Source organism: Anarrhichthys ocellatus, unplaced genomic scaffold, assembly GCF_004355925.1.
Source record: "Anarrhichthys ocellatus isolate YVR2014 unplaced genomic scaffold, GSC_Weel_1.0 scaffold81, whole genome shotgun sequence".
Lineage (NCBI taxonomy): Eukaryota > Metazoa > Chordata > Actinopteri > Perciformes > Anarhichadidae > Anarrhichthys > Anarrhichthys ocellatus.
The window spans coordinates 1,420,467-1,433,535 of NW_022280111.1; positions in this window are offsets into that span (position 1 = coordinate 1,420,467).

Here is a 13,069-nt window from a genome sequence, read left to right on the forward strand (position 1 = left end):
AAATGTAATGCCACCGCGATAAAGTTTTCTGTTGACATATTGAGAAAATGTTGTAAATGAACTTATCCGGAAAGCTGCAAAAATGTTAATACTGAACATATTTCATTGAAATGTTCACTGAAAACGTATTTCATTTGTTTCCCGCCAAAATGAGAATCTACTATTATTTAACTTTTGGAGGTGCTCACACAGTCTTGGTTTAGGTTAGGGAAAGATCCGGGTTTGGTTTATTACACACCATATTTATTCAACCTATCCTCATGCAACAGTTTGTATATCGTACGAAAAGTGAATCCTCATTTTTCGTATGTTTTCCTACAAAAGCCTGCAACACGTGTCAATTTCCGCTCGTTACATGCATAGAGTCTTTTCAAAATGAACTTCAGTCTTAAGAGGAAACTCAGTTAGGTTTAGGCGACAAACCTACTTAGTTAAGTTTAAGAATAGATCGTGAAATACTTAGTTAGGTTTACTCAACAAAACCACTTGGTCTAGCAAAGAATCGTTTGGGTTAAAATAACCACGGAAGTTCCGCAAATAATTACTAAAGTTACGTGACAGAAACATCAACGTTGACTTCTCGTTTCACATGGGGAAGGCGCAGCGGTCTCCTGGCTGAAAGATTGCTGGTTGTTGGACCCATCAACCACATCTCCCTCCCCTTTATGACAGGTGTTATAACATTAACATGTAACTTTTCTTTAGATATCATAGGAATAGTTGCATGACAATACGTTGCCTTGTGTACGGCATAAATACAGCGCATCATTCACTTAAAAAGACAAACACTGTCTCTGAACATGATTGTGATAGAACATTTTAGTGTGCTACTACATTTCTACTGTGATTTAGTTTATGTGCCTTACTCACTAACAACACTATATGTGACATATGATTGTGTACTGGGGAGAGTGGTAACAGGACCATATGGGTTATCTCTGCCTTTACTTTGATAAGGGGAAGTAACCAAATGGGGGTTGCAGTTTAACCAGAGGATGTTTAGGTGTGAAGATTTAATCAAAGGTAACAAAGACACATGTCTTTGTGTGACAAGGCTCAGAAGAGGAAGGGGATGACTGGAGGGTGACAATGGGGAGCTTGAAACTGCTGATCACTTGTTGTAATGTAAATAACTGATGTTCCCCCCCTGCTGTGTGCTGAGATGGTTAAGAGCAGGAGACAAACTGAACTCTTGGCTCATCCTCTGCGGACTGTGTTGCAGTCAGTATGACGGTGAAGCCTTCTCTGCGCAGAGAATAAATACTTGAAAGACAAACTTCTTTCCTCAATGTTTCAGTATTCAGTATTATAGGACTCACTCGGTACTATTGAATAGTTTTTTCCACCACAACATGCAGGCAGCAATTATGTTTGTCACCAAAATGTAATTAGGAAATATGTGAATGTCAATTTCTTAGAGACAGGTTTGTGTTTGGTCAACCTGGAACTTTTGCTTCTACTTATTTTACTTTAAGTATTTTCATCTCAGCAGCGTATTTTTCATAGCATTTCATATATGTTATATGTGAAAGTCCTTTTTACTTTATATTACATTACAGTCATTTAGCAGACGCTGTTATCCAAAGCGACTCACAATAAGTGTGTTCAACATACATAGGTATTAAAGAGAACTACTAGTCACCAGAAGTCATAAGTGCAGCTCCTTATTTAAACAAGCATCTAAGAGCATAAACCAGAGCAATAAAAATAACTATAACAGATGAAGCCGGCTTTACGAACGCTTTAAATTCTTCAAAAAACAACAAACAGAATAATACACTTTCTTCCTTCTACTGTAACACACGAAGGCCCATATTGCATTACTGAAACATTGCTGTTATCTTCAGGGTCACTGCTTTATCTCCCCGGAAGATTCTGTGGATTACACCAGTTTTATTGTCTGCCATTGACATAGATAGAAAACATGAGGTCATCGTAACCCTCGTGATCAGACGATACCATCACCATTTAGAAGTGTTGGATGTAGAAAGTCTCCCGGCCTCCAAGCCGAAGCGATCGGGGTTTCTTTTTCATCTACATCGTATCAACCCTTGTCTGCACCACAACGATGTAATTGCATCACTCAACAAGCAGGTTAAGAGACGGGGTTGGAGAAATTAACATTTTTTTTTTTTACATTGCAGATTTCCCCAGTTGTTTTAATAACCCATCTCAAACCTGCGATCTAATCTACAGGAACAGTGGAAGTAATTAAAGTTGAAATTAATTACCGCCTGTGCCTGATATTCTAATAACGGCTTTGAGTTTTTTTTGTAGCGGGAAGTTGATATTTTGTCAGCGTTTTATCTCCTGCAACCGCGCGTGATTGTCTGCTCTTACAGATTATTAATGTAGCCAGGAAGAGAGCAGGAAATGGCAGATAAAGGCGGAGAGACTTTCCTTTCTTGCGCTCCTCCTGACCACAGTGGCCTCTCTTGACAGCTCCAAGCCCCCCACCTCCTCCACCAGCCCGCTTCTTTTTAACAGTCCCTTTATCGTGACAGTATTTAGAGGAGATAGCATAAGACTGAGCAGGCCTTATGACTGCCTTTGATAGAAATTATACAATTGTTCATTAGCGGCTAAGATAATGCCCCCCCACCCCCCTATGCTCAGCCCGGCTTTCCCTTTGGGATCTCATTTAAGACCCGTGGCGTTCAGCGGTGCATACTGCAGGGGCTATAGATGTGACACCACGCAGGACCCGCCTCAGACAGTGCAGCTGGAAATGTCAAGTTAAGTGAAGGGAACTGTTCGGCCTGCACACTCTAGTAAGCAGGGTATGTACCTCCCTGTGGGGGTGGGAGGTGGGGGAGATGTGGGAGTGTGGTGCTGCCGCCTGGGTCTGTCACTTGCTTGGTGGCTATCGTGCTTTTTTTTTTAATGGAAAATGGTCAAGAAAAATCAAATATTAAGCTTTGATAAGCCGTGGTGGAGGAGCGGTGCCTTTCCAAGTGGAAAAAAAAGCCTTTCAGCTTTCTTTATGGGCTACTGTATCGCTGCGCACCAACTCCAGAGCTTCAAGTTGCTTCCAGGCTTCCTGTTTGCTCCACTTGCCTTGAAGATAAAAGTCAACCCTTGGATGCTCTTGCACTGTTCAGATCTCATAAGTCCGCTCTGTTCAGTGGGGGACAACTGAATAAGCTTCAGTGATATATTGTTAATTGATGTACATTCTTGTTGTTGAACACATGTTCTGTCAAGTTGCTGAATCTACTTCTGCAGGAGTGAGCGACTCTTTTCTCAGAATGCTATTTGCAAACATGGCTTTAAATGAGGCTGTGTAACTTTTGAAAGAAGAAATAACACATTCTTACTCTCAATTCATGAGCAGTAACACATGCCCTTTACTAACGCAATACTCTCAGGAGTTCTGCTGCTCCAGTCTTACTTGGTCTGATATGACATATTGCTCTGTAACTAAGATGAATGGGTCATTTCGCTGACAGGTACCCCTACCCCTTATTTGTCACTAGTGGACACAATGGCTGTTGTTCAGCAAAAGTTACATGTGATACATTCTGCATTCATATATCTGGATGTGACTACCGCTAACAGGGTGAAATTGTTGCCTTGATATTTTTATTACATAAAAGCAACAACTTCCATGGCTGCTGACTTGAATATTGTTCATCAGGAACAATTTGTGATGGTACATAAAGTCAAACTAAAACTACTGAAAGACATACAAAGGAAAGAAGATGTCTGGATTAAGCTTAACATTTAAATTCAAAACAAAGAAGAGTACCACACGGAGCCATATGTTACATGTATAACCTTACAATGGAAGTTGAATAGGCAGATATAAAGGCATTCCTGAAAATAATGTTTTTTTTCTGATATACACATCAGTCGAATAATCTTGATTTGTTTTGCTTGTCTGAAGGCAACCGCCATGTTGTCTTTTTGATTCATGTTTTAGTGTGATTTATAGAAAAAGCACGGCAGCTAAAACAGAGAACACTGTATCACAACACAACATTGCTTCATTTCAATTGGATAATTAATGGATCTGCATACCATTTGTCATGTGATCATTTTGGTAGCTGTTGCTGTAGTTCAGTAGTCATCCATATGATCACCAAACAGGTTTGCAACTCTTTTCTAGGCAAAGAGTCTTGGAAGACATCTGGGGGAACTAAAATACTGATACCTCCAAATGACTAAATATAAAACATATTCATCAGGATTCATTCTGGTTGCCTACGTCTTTCATCTCGTACTGTTCAGTAGAATAAAAACGAACTGGTCAGTCAGTGACATTATAAAAGGAGGGAAAAAAATACAGCAGAACTTGTCTTCCTTGCCAAGACTGAAGTTGGGTGACAAACAGCCACTTTCCCCCCCTGTCTCCTGGATCAGCCATAAGACGATTTCAATGACATGCAGAAGATCAACTGTTGGGAGAGTGAGGACTGCGAGACAGGGGCTTAGAATCGCGGCCGGATCAGAATGAGATGAACATACAATCAGAGGCAAAGCCACACGGGCTTATCTGCCCTTTCACGATGGCTGTCATCGTTTGAGAGCTCCCTCGGTTGCTCCTCCGCCAAGATGAGAAGGCTTTTCTTGGAGGAAGCAGGAAAGTTTCTCTCTTCTCGCGTCGGGGAAAATAAAAAAAGTTTCGGAAGGAAAGAAACTAGCAGGGCCCCGCAAAAAGGGAACACATGAAAGGCGTCGAGGAGTGGGGTAAGGCGAAAAGACGAGAAGTCGGGAGGTGTCAACCTGGGTGAGAATAACAGAGGGCGAGATATCAAGCTGCAGGGCACACACACTAAGATTAAATAATGCATGGATCTGTGGAAGCATGGCTTTAGAACACATGCAGGGTTTTAAAGTAAAGGGTTTTTTTCAATTACTAGCTGATCTTCTCTCTCACACTCTCTCTCTCTCTCTCTCTCTCTCTCTCAATTAGAGCTATTTTTCTGATATTCTTGAACATAAAAAAAAGGCATTTCCTTCCAAGCCTTCCCGCTGTGATATTTCATGCTCACATACAGTCTGTACCTTAATGTAAACCTGCGGTATCCGTCCCAAAAAAAAAAAAAAAAACACACAACACAACAGAGCTTCATCCCTCGGGTGTCATTTTGATGTGAGCTACTGATGGACTGCCGGCACATTCGGCATATGTCACATCCACTTCATACAAAACCTCATTTGGCATTAGCGTCGGGCAGATCTGTAACATGAGATGGATCCGTTTCAGGCGCACATCACTGAACATATCCCATACAAGGCTGCGGCCAGTGTTTATAGCTTACCCCCCTGCGAGGTATTGGCATCCGGCGGCGGCTCGATATCTGAGGCAGTATGGTGGGTTGTGTAGTCTCCCCCCCGCCCCCCCATGCGAGCCCTGCTACGCGAGGTGATTAGAGCATCTCTGTCAGTGGCTGAGGGGACAGATGGAGCAACAGAGGACTTTCTGGAGAGGCTGTGGTAATTAGGAGCGAAAGGAGAGAAGATGGCGGCTTCGGAGCGGCCGGGTTCAGGGAGAGGCTTTAAACAACGCTATTCAAGTGGCGCAGGGACTTGCGCGCCCTTTTGGCCAGTCGACATGGCATTGTTGTGTTCATGTTAACATGTTTTCACCCGCTGTGAGGTTCTCCCCACAGCATCAGTGTTGCAACACAAAAACTATGTATGGTATGTACAAATCGTTGTCCATTTTTTCATGAGCTAACAGTGCAAGTGATTGCGCAGTCAAACGTGCATTAAAGGGCCACTTCACCCAAATGGTTCCCAGCAAGATGCCTGGATTATTATGTGGATATCGTAAAACAAATCATATTTATTGCACACTTTCTTCAGTTCTTTTTTTGGTTTGCCCTTTGGATAGTCAACGCTATTATAATGCCATGAAAAGAAAGAAGACGCAAGCTACAAATGATGTTCAATCAGAAATTTGTTCAACCAGATTGCAATAACACGTTTTCTTCCTTACCGTGTTGTAGCGACATTTATGTATTTCTGGATTCATTTGCGAGGGTTTGGAGATATTTATCTTGATTGCTGCTTCCATCCCACCAAAAAATGGAGATAAAAGCAATTTCAATCTGGGAAAAAATAAGCGTATTCAAAAAGTCAAGAGTCTGAAGAGAGCAGCTTCAATAGGGACGATGTTTTTGGCAGAAAGGTAGTTCTATACTGGACATTGTTTCTGCCAAGAGATAGTGCTGTTGAATTTTCGAAACAAAATGTTCCAATGTTTCTAGGGGTATTGCAATATATACCGGTGTTGACGTTAACCAAGGTATTTAAAAAATTTAATGTTGATATCATCTTGAGAATACATGTATGATAACATCGTGTAAATCAGAGGTCTCCCATCTTTTCCCTCTAATTTGAAAAAAAAGAAAGTGGCCTTCAGTAACGTTTCAGCCTCCTCAGTCGTCGTCTCTATCACGATCCCGCAATCGGTCAAAGGGCTTTGTGTGTCTCCTTAGAATGTGCGCCACCATAGGAAGCCTCTGTTGTTGCATTGGCCTTCTTCGTCAGTTGGACTGTTGTCTTTTACGAAGAGTTTTTAAGCTGCTTTTACGTTCTCTGTTTGTAGATGGCTACCACCCTGGGACGTCCCATGAGAAGCTGCTGAGCACTTTGGCCAAGCAGCGCTCAACGTTGCATCTTTTACAGACCGACACGCTCACACCGCAAACGAGACACACACATTTTGTATTCACATTTGTCACAAAAGAAACTATGTAACCTATTTACATATCCTCATGGATATACAACATTTTTGCCTTTTATTGGCCTGGCTATTTTTTGCAGTCATTGTCAAATACATCGCCTAATGTCGCTTGATCGACTGTGGATTTGCAGATAATGTGTCAGAAGGGGGCAGAGTGAATCTGATTGGATAGAAATTCAAATATGTGTACAGAGTGACTTGAGTGAGATGGTTATGACTGATGGCTTTATTATTATTGTTTTCAAATGTCTAAAGATATTGCGATAACATCGTTATTGTGAATTATTCTCGCCAAATTCAATTTCATCCACCTCAAAGGCTGGGCAAATTAAACCAAAAGACTGCATGATACTGAGTGGGAAAATTATTCTACACAATTGGAGTGAACTGACCCTGAAAAAAGTTATCGATTTATTTTTTTGTGCTACTTTTCTGCTTTCAGAAAATCAATTCCTCTGTTCATTGGAATTGTGTAAAATGCAGCATTGGCTCGTCACTGTTAACAATTCAAACAACCGTTCCTCCACCTGCTACACACACTGAGCGTGTGATTAATTGCTTTGTCAACCATCAATCTCCAGCACCGTAAAATAGCCACGGGACCTGCAGCCGGCAGGTTGCTGGTGAGATGATGGCACTGCAATCCCCACGGGGCACATGTTAATGAGGCTATATGGCGAGAGTTAACAATTCACCATTAAAATCTAATGCATTCTTTAATTAATTAAGCTCTCATTTATAAACAGCCACCACTTCTCTCTCACTCCAAATTTGACCTAACAATAGAGCGCCTAATGTTTTATGGCGGAGGGATAACGTATTTAAATGTCATTAATACACGAACAGCAAGATAAACATGCTCAAAAATTCTATTAGCGGTAAGAGGCGGTGTCTCAGCAAAGAGTGTCCCCCTGTTTTTGGACCAAATAATTCAGAATTCACGGCTGAAGTGGCGCTGCTCGGACCTGACTCAATATTCAGAGGTGAGTGTTTTTAGAAGGTACCGCTCTTTTAGTAGATGCACATGCAACATGAAATGATTATCTTCCAACTCTTCCAGATATCAACTAACTGAGGATCTAATTTCATGTCACACATGCTCAATGTAAAAAAAAAAAAAAAAAATCAAATTGGCTCCTAAATTGGTTGGTCACTCCAACATTGAAAAATAGGTCAAAGTTTCTGCAATCCGAAAGTGTCCGCTCGGCTCTATGATTGCAGATTGATATGTGGGGGAGGGTTTTTTCTTTTTTTTCCCTGGCAAGGCAGCAGCTAGAGATCCCAAGCACAGTGGGAGTTTTTAGGAAACGTTCATCTCTGAGGTATGATTTTACCCAAGTAAAGAGGAATGCGGAATCAAAAGTCAAGAAATTGGCAAAAAGGGATCCAAACATTTTGATGATGACAGATGATATTTGTTTCTCGTCAAACCTTTATCTATTTTATTTTTTTCCTTTGGGGAGGGAAGTAACATTCCTAATTGAGCTCATTTGGTTGTTCGGATTGTTGGATGAGCGAAAAACCTCGTTCCCTTTTAGGAGAACGGATCACGTGGTGTTGCTGTGGGTGCAAATCCTACGGAAGTTAAAGCAGGCCCTAAATGAATCCCTTTATGGATCAGATGTATGTGGACTTGCTTACAGCTGAAGTCAGCCAGTGTGAGTTCTCATCATCATCAGACCGTTGGTGTGAACCGGTCGGGTTCAGCCGAGCCAAAACCGCTCCGCCACAATCATTCCGCTGTTAATGATGTCCGCGGAACTGCAGCGTCACCCCTGTGATTTAATCAAACCTAATTTGGGTCAGTCCATTTTGGCTGCAGCTGAGCACCTCAACATCACCATTACGCTCCTTCAGCCCAACCTCTGTGCTCACCCCCCCAAAGGGAGCCTGGACCAGCACACCGCCGGGCCGTGAAACAGCTGCTCGTCACAAAAAAAAAAGCCCATGTCGGGACACGCAGCTCGCACATTCTCCAGTTGTGGTTCTGAGTTTCACCACGATCCGAATCAGAAATGAGACTTTTGTGTTTGAGATTTTCACTTCCAAGCTCCCTCTGCCTGTGGGACCTGCTCCTTGGGCTTTTCATCAGCTGCCATTTTCGACGGCATGCAGTAATTTCATGGCTCATTGCAAGCGCTGAAAACCTTTGAAACTGCAAATGTTAACTTTGCCTGGCCTGGAGCCATTTAGGAAGCGATTAATTTAGCAAACAGAAGTGAGCCACTTCTTCCTCCTAGCCTGCGCATAATTTTTTTTTGGGGGGGGGGGCCTTCTATCTGTATTTGAGTTAGAGTGAGCAATGTAATGACGGTTCCTGTAATTGTGGCGGTGTGAAAATGGTTCCTGCCTCAGACCCCCCCTCCACTATCTCCCATCATCTCTCCTGGCTGAGTCTCGACAGCCTCGTGTACAGTGTGTGAGAGAGAGAGAGAGAGAGAGAGAGAGAGAGCACGCGCAGATTGAGGAGAGAGGTGGAATCACTTACAGCGTGCTTGACCTTATTTCTCGTCGCGAGGTTGTTTGAGCGTGTGAGGAGAACATGTTTGTTTGCCAAAGCGATGCCCTGCCGTCTCGTGCTTCTTTTTTTTTGCGCGCGCCACCGACTGAAACAGGCACTTCCTGATCATGACTACTCCGCGTCTTTGATGGAGACGCGATACGGACGCGACACGGACGCGACAATTCAATTTAGGGAGAGTAGTGGAGACGGAAGTGTGAGGTTGTTTTTTTCCTGGCTGCGGCGCTCTCAGGGAAATAGTGCGGATCCCAGTGAGAGGGGCTCTCAGTGTTTGCCCAGTATTCCTGGAGGCTTGTTTTGTCACAGACTCTGTGCAGCTAGGCATGGGAGAGGCAGAAGGCAGCGGGTCGGCCAGCCTTCCCCCACAGCTGTCCCCCTCCATCCTGGCACTCGGCTCCACCGAGCCAATATGAAAACAAATTCTTGTCCCTCTTTTTGCAATTAATTTCCCTTTGCCACAAAAAAAAAAATAGAATAGAATTCACTCTTGACAACATAACATATAGCAGGTTGTGTACAGAGAATCTGGCTGTACCCAAGAGCAGGAGTAATTGTTCACTGCTGGGAGCAGTTGTCTCGCACGTATTCCTCCCCATGTGCATATAGATCAGCGTAGGCCAAGGAAAGGCTGGAAGTACAGAAGTGTACCCAATTTATTTCCACAGTGTTGTTAGCTATTGTTAGAAGTATGTGCTTCTATATTCAAATAATCACTATTTCATATATTATTGATTCATATTTTTATTACAAACATTGCAGATGCTATTTTAAGGACATCTTGTACTTTTCTGGAGCTAATAAAAGCAGTCCCATTGGGTATCAAGCAAACCAGGATCATGGGAGTCTTGAAAGCTACAAAAAAATAAAATAATAATCTACATGTTGAAGTGAGGCGGGTCAAGGGGCAAAAACGACAAAAGAGAGAACGGTTGGAGTAATAGGAACACCATGACAATGATCCAAATCCCTATTTTGCCTCTCACATATACACACAAGCATGTGTGTGTGTGTGTGTGTGTGTGTGTGTGTGTGTGTGTGTGTTCGCGCTGCATTCAGGAAACGACTGCTTCCTTACCTGCATGCCCTGTGACCACATCTGCATCCTGTGTTACCACGGCCACGCTGCAATCTCCCCCCTCACGCCATTAATTTTACTGAAAGCCATTCACAATAACCACGAGATACTGGGCAGCGGCGTTCAAACGTTTTCTTCCTCCTTCTTATCATAAAGGTCCCACATGTCTTGGCAATATCCCCAAAATAAAATAAATAAATAATAATACATTTGAAAAAAAGATAAATTTGTCCTAATTACGTCCCTCGAACAATGTTGTTTGACGGCCAAAGACATCAAATTAAATACCATTTTGATTCGGCAAAAGTGGTGTCAAGGTCTTGTATTTCCACCGCAGGTACATTGACTGATAAATGAGGGAGAGAACAGTAATTATAGGAAGGAAATGACATCAGAAATTAAGCAAATTGTGAAAGCGTTTGCCTTTAAATGGGTTTGAGCCATGAATTAAAAAGACCATTAACTGGGGAAGAGGCAGGTGTTATTCTCACTGCCCAAAACAAACAGGGGGGGGAGATGCAGGTGTGTGTTGTTATCTATGAACAATCCCATGTCATTACCAGGCGAAGGTGTATTTAGCAGATTTTTTCCAGCTTCAGTGTTGTGGTAATTTGTGATGTATTGTGCCATAAATAGACCGCACTGGACTGGACTAATGTGTCCTTTTACATTCACTCATTATAACACAAACACATTCTGAAATTCCTCCTTATTGTTGCTATAGCTTTACTTAATTTGCATGTTGTCCTCATATGGAAAAATGCATTTAAAATCTGCATGCAATGTCACAGCTTTTTTGCATTTGTCCGCGTGTCAATAAAAACAGTGCAGCATGTTGCTGCTCCTGTGCTCTGTATCCGTCCTCTGCTAGCCTGCATGGATTCAAAGGACTTTAAATTGTACTACAAGTGAATTGTTGCCCATGACTCCACCAGATATCAAAAGGCAGAGGATCAGAGTCTCATTCCACCCCATTTTATGTTGCCATAGTTTTTTTTCTTTCTCTCATATTCTTTTTTTTGTATCAAACCTGTGTCTGGTCTTTTCATGAGCCCAGAGAAATTTAAAGGTGATGAGAGGTCCTCTGCCTGATAGGACACAGGGCCAGTGTGGTGATCAGACAAAATTACATCAAGTCCCCCCCCCCCCCTCCTCGACTATGCTTGTCTTTTTTTTTTCTTCTCCTATTTAATCAAAGCTCCTGCAGTCTGACGCTGCCCTCTCTCTGGGCCAGGTGTCAAACGGTTCCCATTGATGTCAATGCGCTGGTAATCACAAAGTCTATCCACAGATGCCTGCCTGCCCTGCGCCGGCGCTTCACCGGGGCATCGCATTCTCCGCTCAACACCTTTGAGGCACGCGAGATTATTTCTGCAATCTGAACGAGAGAATAACCTCTAGGAAGGAAACTAAATCACAATATAAAGTAATTAAGCACATTATCAACGCGGAGGTTAATTAGTGGGACCCTACACGCCTGCGCCACCGGTAGCATTGCAAACAGACAAACGCTTTCGTTTTTTTTGTCTCTTTTTCTGACCGCACTCTCGCAAAGCGCGCGCACTGCGCGCACACTGGCTGCAGGCGCTTGATTGTCACTGTTTGGGGCTCTGAAATTGATTAAACAACTTGCAATCCAGTTTAATTAATGGAAACTATCTGTAGTTCAAAGCTATTTAGCAGAATGTTGTGCCTTGGCGCTGCCCCCTGTCTCGTTGCGCTTAGACAATCGTAGAAATTAATTGAATTCCGGCGTTACTGTATGGGAAAACCTTAAAACAATCTTCCACGTTATAGCCCATATTAAAAGCCATTCTGTGTATAAACACACACAACCTGAGGGTTGATATACTGTTAGCCATGTGTTTATCCTTTAACATGAAAGAACTGTGCCAGGCTGTAATATCACAACACAGGGAAGACAACATGCCCAGCCTCTATATCTCTGAAGTGCAGCTGAGTCCAAAATGGCACATTGACAACAGCATACATAGTTGCTGCATAGAAACAAAAGGCGAGGCTTTCCTAATTATTGACAAGCAACATATATTTACTTTTCCTCATTTCAAAATGATAAGTCCTTCAAGCGGCACTCAGTGTCTGCAGTGTGAAGATGTCCCTATCAAAAACTACAGGCGTACCTGTTTGTTCAGGAAACTACCCTCCCTCCTGTTGGCAGCACTGGGTGAAGCCATTAACCTGTTTCACTTGACTTTTTCTACTCATCCTATTTCTGATTGCTCCTTTTGTGCTTCGTATCTCATTTCATTTGCACGAGAAGTGGGGTTGGATAATTTTAACTTGAAATGTAGACGTTTGTTTCCTTGTTTCTTAAGCAGTGATTAAAATGCTCGAAAATTAGACTTAGGCCGAGTTTTGATTAGTTAAAGCTTAATAAAACATAAAATACTGATTGTTGTGAAACATTTTTACGGTGATGCCCACGGAGCTGAAACACAATTAACTGTTAAAATATAATCTAAAAAACAATTTACTGTTGGAATAGTTCAGCCATAAGCTTTGAGCTGTTGAAATATAAGCTACAACATGTTTAAATGTTGACATATAACCTTAAAGCATCTAACTGTTGAAATACACGCATTAAAAACAATTTACTGTTGAAGAAGTTAGCTTAAAGTGACAGATGATGTGAAGCTGCTTTTAGGTTAGATAATGCCCAGCAACAACATGTCAAACAGCTGCTTGCTTGCCCTAAAACTTCAGACAGCCTTCTTCACCCCCTCCCTTCCCTCTCCATCCTGCTGCACCCCCCCCCCCC